Below are 11158 nucleotides of genomic sequence, written 5' to 3'. Positions count from 1 at the left end.
ATACCTGAAAGGCTCTAAGGTCAGGGTGGAGTGGTGACTCCCCCTGGGTGGTGGATAGCTTCTGTGGGGTATCTCTAAAGAGCTTGTGTAGATGTAATTTACGAGTGGCTTTGAATAGATCAACCTCAAAGGTAACGGGATCAAATTTTTCAGTAAGACTGTAGCCAAGTCCTTTATTGAGAACCTTCATACAGCCAGGTGGTAATGGACGGTCCGTCAAATTAATCACTAGATTTTCGTCAGGGGGTGAGGAGGTATCTACTTCCTCCACGAAACTTGTTTCTTCTCCCTCCCTGACTTTCTGATCCCTCTTCCTCTTGTTGGTCTTTCTCCCTCCTCTTCTGGTCTTTTTCCTAAAGGGTCGAAAGATTCGCTTACGGAGTCGGCTGGTGCTTGGCTGGGGTCATCAGAGATGCTGGAGTCGGAATCAGTCGTCCAATAATCATTATTTTGACGACGATACGTTTTTTTCTTTTGTTGCCTTCTATTAAACCTTCTATCGGTGTTCCAATTGAAGATAGAGCCAGACTCATAGTCATGCTTGTCTCTGACAAACTTATCTCTTTTTCTTTCTTTGACTTCCGCCTGTGTGATAGTTAGCTTTTTATTCAGCTTTTTGTCAAATGCATCCAAGAGATTCTCAGACAGTCTGGATTCCAGTTCTGTCCGTGCTTTGTCAAGTTCATTTTTGGTTATGTCATACTCCTTAATATCTCTGTTTAGAACTATCTCTAATATTTGTAGAGAGAAGCCCATATGGAGTACTTGCCATTCTTTTAAAAAAGCATCGTCATGTTCATATTGTGCAGGGAGTTTATAAATCCTCAAACCCCTGGGCACCCTTCCACTCTCCTTATAGGACTTGAGTGACTTTACTGTCCAGAACAGACGTATTTCTTTTTCTGCTAATTGTGCTACTTTAATTTCAAGCGCACGGGTGCTCAGGTTTTGCAAAGTATCCCTGACGTTGCACTGTGCAAAGGAATCCTCCGCCCCTTGTCTGCCTTCAAGTATCGATTGGCTGGATGCCTCAGTAGCCATGATAATGCAACAATAGCGATCGCAACAAAATATCTTCTGTGCTCAATCAGCGTTACGTAGTGTGCTCAAGCCCCAAAGTAATAGTCCTGGATAATACAAGTAAAGTAAGGTAGGGGGCGGCACTACTACACCAGCTGGGCGCACATAGAATGAAATGCTGGCGTGGCTGGGAGAGGACACACACGAACGGAGGTGCTCAGCTGGACACAGCAGGTAATATACAAGGCGTAATCAGTGTAGAAGTGAAAACAGGCAGCGGCACTCACCCGTGTGCAGTAGACAGCTTTATTTCTCAAAGTTTACATGAGGCAGGGGGCGGACAGATCCAGAGCACGCATTGAACAGCGGCGGCCGTTTCGCGCTACATACGAGTGGAACAAAATTTCACACAAGATAGTCTTCTGAAAAGTGGATGTGAGAAAAAGGATCAGACGAAAAGGGGAAAAAAGAGCGCCAGATTTGCATTTTCATTTAAGTACAGCCCCATGGCTGAACGCATACGGTCAGTCATATTCAAAAATTGGGACGTCTTAAGAAGGGATGCAACTCTGAACGAATTGACACAGCAGAAACCCCTGATTTCCTTTAGAAGGAGTCATACTGTGAAAGATAAGCTTGTCAGGAGTAGGTTTCAATCAGATAGGAGCAAGAATTGGCTTAATAGTAACCTTCCCAAGGGCAACTTCAGGTGTGGAAGCTGCTCACTGTGCACTAGCAATTCTCAGAAGAAATGTGTTGAGTTTGCCGGCATTTCACATAAAGTTAATACCTTTATTAATTGCCGCAGTACTTACGTAGTATATCTGCTATTGTGCACGTGTGGCCGCTTCTACATCGGGAAGACTATAAGATGCCTGTATGAACGAGTCAGGGAACATTTTAATTCTATTAGGACAGGAAAAGGATGTCCGAGACTCATAGAACATGTGAGAAGAGCTCATGATGGTGACGTCAGCTGTATCTCCTTCTCAGGTTTAGAAACCGTACCCACGCCCCTGCAAGGAGGAGACAGACACCGTCTACTCCTACAGAGATAGGCTAGGTGGGTACTACGTACACAAGCCCTAGGGGAATTGGGTATGAACGACAGGAACGATCTCAGCCCCTTTTTATAATAGTCTATGTATTAGCACATCGTCATGTTGTTTGTATTGTCTATGATCCATGACGTTGCACATGTCATTGTTTTTATATTTGTATTACTTTCAGTCATTCCCTTTATGCGGACGCAGCCTGGTTTGTCAATTTCCATGGCAACGGGCTGCGCCAGCATTTAAAAGGAGCGATGCGCAAGCACGCATTGACGCACAGCCAGAAGAAGCGCATGTAGCGCGAAACGGCTGCCGCTGTTCAATGCGTGCTCTGGATCTGTCCGCCCCCTGCCTCATGTAAACTTTGAGAAATAAAGCTGTCTACTGCACACGGGTGAGTGCCGCTGCCTGTTTTCACTTCTACACTGATCTAACCTAGATTAGAGACCTGGGGTTTCCAGGTTTTCAAAAAGGAAATATCCTTTTTCTGAAGAAGATACCACTTTTTGGGATAAATGTCCAAAAGTGTATGCCCCGGTGGCGAAAATAACCAAAAAAATCTGCTCTTCATGGACAAAAAAAGTGAAGCCTTCCTAAAAAAATCTTGGGAGGCCTCCATGGCCATTTTAAGACCAAGCGTAGCTGCCACTTATACGGCCAGATCCATGGCTATCTGGGTTAACCAAATGGAAGAACATTTGGTGGCAGGAACCCCAAGGGAAGACATTATTGCTTCTTTGCGTATGTTTAAACAATTTTTTAGCTGATGCCTCTGTTGACACTGTGAAATTGGCAGCCAGGCCAGCTGCCCTTTCCAATGCCACTAGGAGAGCAGTGTGGCTGAGATCCTGGTCAGGTGATTCTGCCTCAAAAAATAAACTATGCGGTATCCCCTGTGAGGGTGGTAGAGTTTTTGGATCGGTACTCAACGATATCCTTGAGAAAGCTACAAATTCGTTTTCGTCAGAGACAGAACTTCGACGCATCCACAAGGGGCAGGCAAGATCAGAAAAAAAGTTTTTTTTCATCTAGATGGCAAACGGGTAGAGGAAGAGGCAAATGTTTTCTTTTTAACCCAGCAAATTCCTTTCCAAAAATCTACTAATCAATGACACCAGAAGCACAGTGGGAGGAAGACTAAAAAGTTTTTTCCCTGCTTGGGAAAAAATTTCCAGGTCCCCCTGGGTATTAGACGTAATATCAACAAAACTAAAACTAGAGTTTTCCTCCCTACCTCAAGATGTGTTTTACGCTACCAAGGAGCCGAGAAAAGTTCAGTCATTGCTCCTAGATCAAGTGATGATTCTGCTTCAGAAAGAGGCCATTATTCCTGTCCCTCCGGGAGAAGAGAAAACAGGTTTTTATTCCCCAATTTTTTTAGTAAAAAAAACGAATGGCTTGTACAGAGCAATTATAAATTTAAAAGGCCTGAATCGTCATGTCCTGTATAAACGTTTCAAAATGGAAACGATAAAGTCTACAATAAATCTGATGGGGAAAGACGCTTACATGGCAACTTTGGATCTCACCGATGCATATTATCACATCCGAAAATGCAGCGGTCATCAAAAATATTTAAGGTTTGCAGTTCAGAGGAAGGAACAAGTGTTCCATTTTCAGCTCCAGGTCCTTCCTTTTGGCCTAACATCTGCTCCCAGGGTGTTCTCAAAAGTAATGGCAGAGGCTGTAGGGAATCTACATCAAAAAGGGATACTGCTCGTCCCCTATTTATCTGATGTTCTCATTACCGCAGAGTCAAAAGAAAAATTGGAAAAACAATAGATGGTTGTGCAGCAGGATCTAAAGAACCTAGGATGGATGATAAATCTACAAAAATCCGATTTTCGCCCCGAAAGAAGGAAAGTTTTTTTTTGGGCATGTTGTTGGACTCAAATATTATGAAGACCTTTCTCCCAGAAGAAAAACTATCAAAGATCAACCAGGAAATTTCTCTATTTTGCAGCAGGAAAAAAGTGACTGTTCGAATGGTAATGAAGGTGCTGGGACTTATGTCTTCCACAATTCCACCTGTAAAATGGGCACAGGCGCATTCTCGGACCCTGCAGGCATTAATGTTAAAGAATTGGGACAAAAGCATATCCTCCTTGGAAAAGAAGGTAAGAGTTCCCCAGTATGTAAAAGAATCCTTAAATTGGAGGCAAAACAGAAGAAACCTTTGCAAGGGAGTATCTTGGCAACAAACAGGCAGTATAACAATTGCAACAGACGCCAGCAGATCTGGTTGGGGGGCTCATTCAAACCTATTGTACAGTGAATGTGAGGTCAGAATCTAAGTCTGTCCTCTTCTAATCTAAGAGAGCTATCTGCAGTTTGGGAGGCCTTAAGAGCACTTCAATCAGAAATAAAAGGAGAAATTTTGCTCCCTATCCTACAAAGATCACCCTTTGTTCGTGGATGCACTCTCTCATCCTTGGCCGAACAAGACCCTGTATGCGTTTTCTCCGTTTGCCTTAATTCCCAACGTTCTGCAAAAAGTGTTACAGGAAAAATCCAGGCTAATCCTAGTAGTGCCTTACTGGCCGAGAAGGTCGTGGTTTCCCCTACTCTTCAACATGTCAGCAGGAGACTTCTGGATTCTAGCGGATCTACCAGACCTTCTTCATCAGGGCCCGGTTTTACACCCCAGGTCAACACATCTTCGACTGGCAGCTTGGAACCTGAGCGGGAATTGTTAAGAAGAAAAGGCCTTTCAGAGGCGGTAATTTCTACTATTCTATGCAGCCGGAAAACTATCACATTAAAAATTTACCATAGAGTCTGGGAAGTTTTTTTAAAGTTTACAAAAAATAAGACTTCTGGCCCCTTTAATATTTCTATTATTTTATATTTTCTGCAGGCTGGTTTAAACAAAGGTTTAAAAGTCAGCACCATTAAAGTCCAGATATCGGCCCTGAGTGCTTTTCTAGATACAAAGCTAGCAGATGTAGATTTAATTAAAAGATTTGTAAAAGGGACCCGGAGAAATGAACTGATGGTCAGATCCACGGTTCCTCTGTGGGATTTAAATTTAGTTTTATCTGCTCTAATCGAGTCCCCTTTTGAGCCACTATCTGAAATCTCTTTGAAGTTACTATCATTTAAAATAATTTTTCTTGTGGCAAATCACTACAGCTAGGAGAGTAGGCGAATTACAGGCGTTCTCATGTAGGCCCCCCTATCTAACTGTTAGAGATGATAGGATAGCATTAAACACTCTCCCTCTTTTTTCCCTAAGGTTGTCTTCAGGAAATCTCTCTACCATTGTTCGGTTCTCCAACAGGTTGTCCAGAAGAGAAACATTTTCATAATCTGGACGTTCGGAGGGCAGTGTTAGATTATCTTAAAGAGGAGCTTTCATCTGGCAAACATTGTGAACTAAGTGTCATGATCTGTACAGCGGCGCCCAGGGATCTCACTGCACTTACAATTATCCCTGGGCGCTGCTCCGTTCTCCTGCTATGCCCTCCGGTATGTTCGGTCACTTGGTTATAGTAGGAGGAGACTGCCCTTGTTCTCCTGGGCGTCTCCTTCTCCCAGGCTGTAGCGCTGGCCAATCGCAGCGCAGAGCTCAGTCTGGGAGAAAAAAAAGCGCTACAGCCTAGGAGAAGGAGACGCCCAGGAGAACAAGGGCAGACTCCGCCTACTATAACCAAGTCCCCAAAGTCTCCGCCTACTGTAACTAAGTGACCGAACATACCGGAGGGCATAGCAGGAGAACGGAGCAGCGCCCAGGGATAATAGTAAGTGCAGTGAGATCCCTGGGCGCCACTGTACAGATCATGACACTTAGTTCACATGGTTTTGCCAGATGAAAGGTCCTCTTTAAAGCAACAGAAAATTTTAAGAGCACAGATAGACTTTTCGTTCAATTTGCCGGGCCAAACAAAGGACAGGTGGCAAGCAAGAAAACCATCGGTAGATGGATCAGATCAGCAATTTTGTTCTGTTACAAATTGAAAGGTGTCTCTCCTCTAAAAGGACTTAAAGCTCATTCAACGCGGTCAATCGCGGCTTCCTGGGCCGAGTCAGCAGATGTCCCTCTGGAGCAGATATGCCAGGCAGCCACCTGGTCTTCACCTTCCACCTTTTTCAAACATTATCAATTAGATGTGTTGAAGAATAAGGACTTATCGTTTTCTCGCAGTGTTATCTGCCATGGTCCCACCCTAAATATTTAATTTCTCTGTTATTCCTCCTATGAATCGTGACGTTCAGGAGGCGTTTTGAAAGATTGCAATTACTTACCGGTACTTGGTTTTTCCTCTAGCCTCCACAGCGGCACAGGAAAATTCCCCCCACATTTATGTAATATCTTCTGGAGTCCGTTATTTTCTGACATTTTGTTGTTCTAATTTTGATTAATAATACTATGTTGCATCCATTTCAGAGTTTCTCTGTTATTTACTGGAGCAGGTAAGGGTAGGGGGCTATTAAAAGATATCCACGTTGTTTCCTGTCCCTGGGGGGGCTGGGTAATCTTCCTATGAATCATGCCGCTGTGGAGGCTAGAGGAAAAACCAAGTAAGTAATTGCAATCTTTTGTGGTATGTAGGTCTTTTTGATCACTGTTATTTAATTTTTAGGGGGGACAAGATGACAAAAGAATGGCGAATGGCACGTTTAATTATTTTTTGCCATTACAGCGTTTACCGTACAGGATTTTTTTTTCAGATTTTAAAATTTCAGACATTTTCGGATGCAGTGATACGTAATATGTTTATTTTTTTTAATTGTTTTAAATTTTTATAGTGAGGTGATTTAAACTTTTTTTGCCTTGTGTGTCCAGCATCCAGGTTGCCATGGCAACTGATCGGAGCCCCACAATTTCTACTGCGGGGGCTCCAATTGGAATGCAGAGGATGTCAATACTGGAAAAAAAGCTTTTCTGTTTAGTCCTCATGCATTCTGAATGGAAAGAGATCCGTTCAGGATGCATAAGGATGACTTCCGTTCCATCAGCATTCCATTTTGTGATTGGACACAAAACCGCTGCAAGCTGCAGTTTTGTGTCCGGTATTAAAAAACTGAAAAAAACAGATCCGTCACTGAATACAATGTAAAGCCTCATGCAGACGTCCATGGAACACGGTCTGTGAGATACCGGACTGGCATTGCAGGAGCACACGGCGTCATAGCAACCAATGACGCCGTGCGCTCCTGCAATGCCAGTTCGGTATCTCACGGACCGTGTTCCACGGACGTCTGCATGAGGCTTAAGTCAATGGTGACTGATTCTTTTTTTTAGGAGCCTATCCGTCACCCATTGACTTTCAATGTATTTAGTGACGGATCCGTTTTCATATCACACAACCACATCCTAACGGAACAGATGCATCCTGATGTGCAAAATCAAAATGGATCCGTTTAATTCCAGTATTGAGATCCTCTACCGGATCTCAATACCGGAATTAACAACGCAAGTGTTATTAGCCAGTTTTCCTTTGCAACACTTTTGATAAATCTCCCCCATTGTTTCTGGGCAGCAGAACAAGACAATCTGCTGCCCAGAAGCAATAAATGTGTGTGGGGATGAGTGATTGCTGTGACGATTGTTCGTCCCTATACATGTAAGTGCAGCTGTCACCTCCTCTGACTAACAGGCAATGACTGGGAAGGAATGGTTCATTCCCTCTAATTGCCTGCTCAGTCGATCTTCAGTAAATATATCTGCTGAACCTAGGGCCGGGGGCACATGGCGATCTTTGATTCAATCCCCCTAGCATGAGCAAGGATCACTATGCAGCAATTTAGCCATTGAACTAATTGGGGTTCAATGCATGACTCGCAAGTAGGCTTAAAGAGGACCTTTCATCAGTTTAGCCCTAGGCGAATTATGGTCTTACCTTATAGGGCGGCTCCCACTGATGCAATGGCACTTTTTTTTTTCCAAAGACCCTCCATTCGTCCGCTCTTGGCCCCGTTGATTTCGGAGCTTTATATTATAACGAGTCGACTCTGTTCTACTAGGCGGAGACTCACAGTTTCGTTGAGGGCGGTTCTCTTCTCCCTGGCTGTGAGTGCATCTAATCAGAGCGCACCGCTCTTAGCCAGGGAGAAGCGCATCCAATCAGAGTGCACCGCTCTTAGCCAGGGAGGAGCTCTTTGGAGAAAAAAAAAAGGTGCCATGGCATCAGTGGGGTAAGACCATAATTAGAATATGGCTAAACTGATGAAAGATCCCCTTTAAGCAAATCGACCTTTGGATCCAAAGTCGATTCTTTCAAATACTTTGTAATTCTGTTTCCGTACAACATTAAAATGTGTTAGCCTCGTGAAGCCAAAGTTCGTCTCACCCAAAGTCACGTGAGACTTTGGTGAATGAGTATTTAAAACCAGGGCTGTGGAGTCGGAGTCGAGGGAAATTTTGGGTACCTGGAGTCGGCAAACAATGCACCGACTCCGACTAAATTTAGATTGGAATTAAAAAAAAAAGCAAGTTTAAATGTCCCAATTCACAAAAAGTTATAATTAATAACTTCTCTACTGTAAGAATAAAGACCAATGCATGCAGTGCCTCACGTAACCGCAAAACGAACACGTTAAGTGACCATGAAGAAGCATGCTTTTCATGTGCTTCACTATATGGCACGCAACGCACAATTAGGAGCTGCAATACTTATACTTTCCATAGTGTTGTGTTCCGCTTTTACAGGGAACACAGCGTCCATGTGTAACCTAGCCTCTCACTGATAAGGAATTAAATAAATATGTTTTTTGCAGGACTAGAGAGTGAGACACTTGTATAAGTGAAGGGAATGGAGGGCCAATAGTTCAAGACTGAAGCAGTAAACCATTGGAAAAACTGCTGTCATTCAGCTAAGGCTATAAAAACTTGTAAACTCCGATTGTTAGCTTAAACTTTAAACATGACTATGGGATTCTCCTAGGAAAATCATGTTTTAGAATAAATGCCCCTTCCTGGATCCTCCCACTGCCCTATCTTCAGCAGCAGATAAGCACACAAAGGAGAAAGCAGCTTCCCAGCCAGTAGTCCTGTGGTAGGTTGCGTTTCTTTCCCTCAAGGAATGTATAAAATACATTCGCATATTAAACAGAGGAGTTGGAATCGGAAGTACATAAAACTGAGGAGTCGGAACATTTATCTACCGACTCCACAGCCCTGTTTAAAACAATAAAATAGTCCAGCGATTACCTGTGCCGCGAGCCGGTCTGAAACAAATGCGGTCACCGGGAGCAGGCAGTAACCAGAACAGCCGCCGGGGGCCTTCATCGGGCTGTTCTCGGAATGACCGCATTTGTTTCAGACCGGCTCGCGGCACAGGTAAGGGCTTACCTGTGCATCACCGGACTTGTGAGTTAAGATGGCAGCCCGCATATGTTCGCGGGTGAACACTGCGAACTGGCCATCACTGCTGACAGGTACCTTGTTACCAAAGCCCAGTTCGGATTGCTATTTTAAATAGCTTTTAAATACTAAGGAAAACCGAAGTCATTTACCGAAGTTTCACGCAACTTTGGCTCCATAGAGGCAATACATTTTAATGCCGTACGGAAACATTACAATATAAGTATTCGTATGAATCAAATTCAGATCTATGATCCGAAGGTCGATTCGCTCAAGCCTACTCGTAAGTTTCTGTGACCCCAGAATTGCAAAATAAAAAACAAACACCACAACACTTCTGGATGTATTGCAATTCTTCAGTGGGAGTAGCTTGTAAGCCACGCTGCAACCACATTTAATTCAAGGACCGCAGAGCTACACATCGACCTGACAATCTACTTCTGCCACCATACTAGAAGCTCGCTTTCACCAGCCCTCCATCACGTCCGTGCGACCACTAGGCGGGGTGAGGTCACGTGTCGCACAGTGGCTTCACGAGCGGAAGCGGGTCACACCTCGTGACGCTCTCACGCCGCCACACTGGTCTCTGCTGAGGGCAGGCAGGAAGGAAGTTTCCATACACTGTATTTACCGAGCGGCGGCAGCTGTAAACTACAGGAGCGAGGCTTCCACCTCTACTGCTAGCTGGGAGGTAAGCGGCGCCGATATGTCTGAGCGGCAGAAGCTGCACACAAAGGGGGTCTTCTGCTGTGAGGAGGATGGGCATTTCCCAGCGCAGGTGTGTGTGGGGATAAAGGACTTTGAAGTGATGCGGTGTTAGTTGCAGGTCTCAAGTGTTTCCAGTGGGCGGAGTTCAGTGTTCGAGCGCGTTTACGCCCCTCCCACTCGTGATGACGTAGGTAATCGGATCATCAGAATGACGCCTTGGAAGAATAAAGGGGGGATCTCTGGGAAGGTCAGAGTAGGGCGGGGACCTTACTGAAGTTGGTTTTTGTGAAAAGTATTTTAGTGGATCACAGATGTGAGACGTGTGTGGCGACTTGTCCGCAGCGTGCTGTCGCGCACTTATTTTACAACTGTGAGGCTACATTCACACACGTTGTGTGACACAAGTTTTTTTTAACCATTGTCACACTTCCGTTTTAAGAACAGTGGTCATTTATGGGATGTCTGTATAACTTGCGTATTGCATCCGTTTTTTTTTTTTTGCGGATCCTTTGTAACAATGCCTGTCCTTGTCTGCAAAAAAACGGACAAGAATAAGACATGTTCTATCTTTTGTTGTGGAACGGCCATGTGGACCCTCGGAAATGGAATGCACACAGAGTCATTTCCTGTTGTGTTTTTTTTTTAGTTTTGCAGACCTATTGAAGTTCTGCATACGGGCCGAAAACAAACCAAACTGAATGGGACACGGAAACAAAATACGTTTGTGTGCATTAGTCATACGGCATTTATTTTGGCGGCCAGTGAATAACGAACATCAAAAATAGAACCTGTTCTGTTTTGTCCGTTTTCCCTTACCAATAGCCCCCATACAATTGAAGGGGCCGTTTTTAATGACCGTTTCTCAGAGAGGGATCAATTATAAAAAAAAAAAAAAACTTCTTTAAAGGGGTTATCTGACCCCTGAAATGTCCCCCCATATCCCTGGCTCCCGTGACGCTCCTGCTTCCCGCACGGCTGCCTCACCCCATGCGCGGATGAAAACATCTAGCGCCGGGGGCATCCAATAGCAGACGGGGACGAGAGCCTCCCTAGCGTCACCCACGATGCTAGG

General features: G+C 44.4%; 1 protein-coding gene across 1 annotated transcript in view; it reads left to right on the top strand.

Moving 5' to 3' along the window:
* The first annotated feature begins 9921 nt into the window (after positions 1–9921).
* Positions 9922–11158, top strand: part of LOC120989587 (MOB kinase activator 3A) — a 90997-nt gene continuing 89760 nt past the window's right edge. Inside the window, exon 1 of the mRNA XM_040417790.1 lies at positions 9922–10069. The gene's annotated coding sequence lies outside the window, so the exon portion shown is untranslated. The remainder of the gene's footprint in view (positions 10070–11158) is intronic.

Source organism: Bufo bufo, chromosome 2, assembly GCF_905171765.1.
Source record: "Bufo bufo chromosome 2, aBufBuf1.1, whole genome shotgun sequence".
NCBI classification, from domain to species: domain Eukaryota; kingdom Metazoa; phylum Chordata; class Amphibia; order Anura; family Bufonidae; genus Bufo; species Bufo bufo.
The sequence above is the reverse complement of the archived record's forward strand: the minus strand, read 5'-3'. Positions and strand labels throughout refer to the sequence as shown.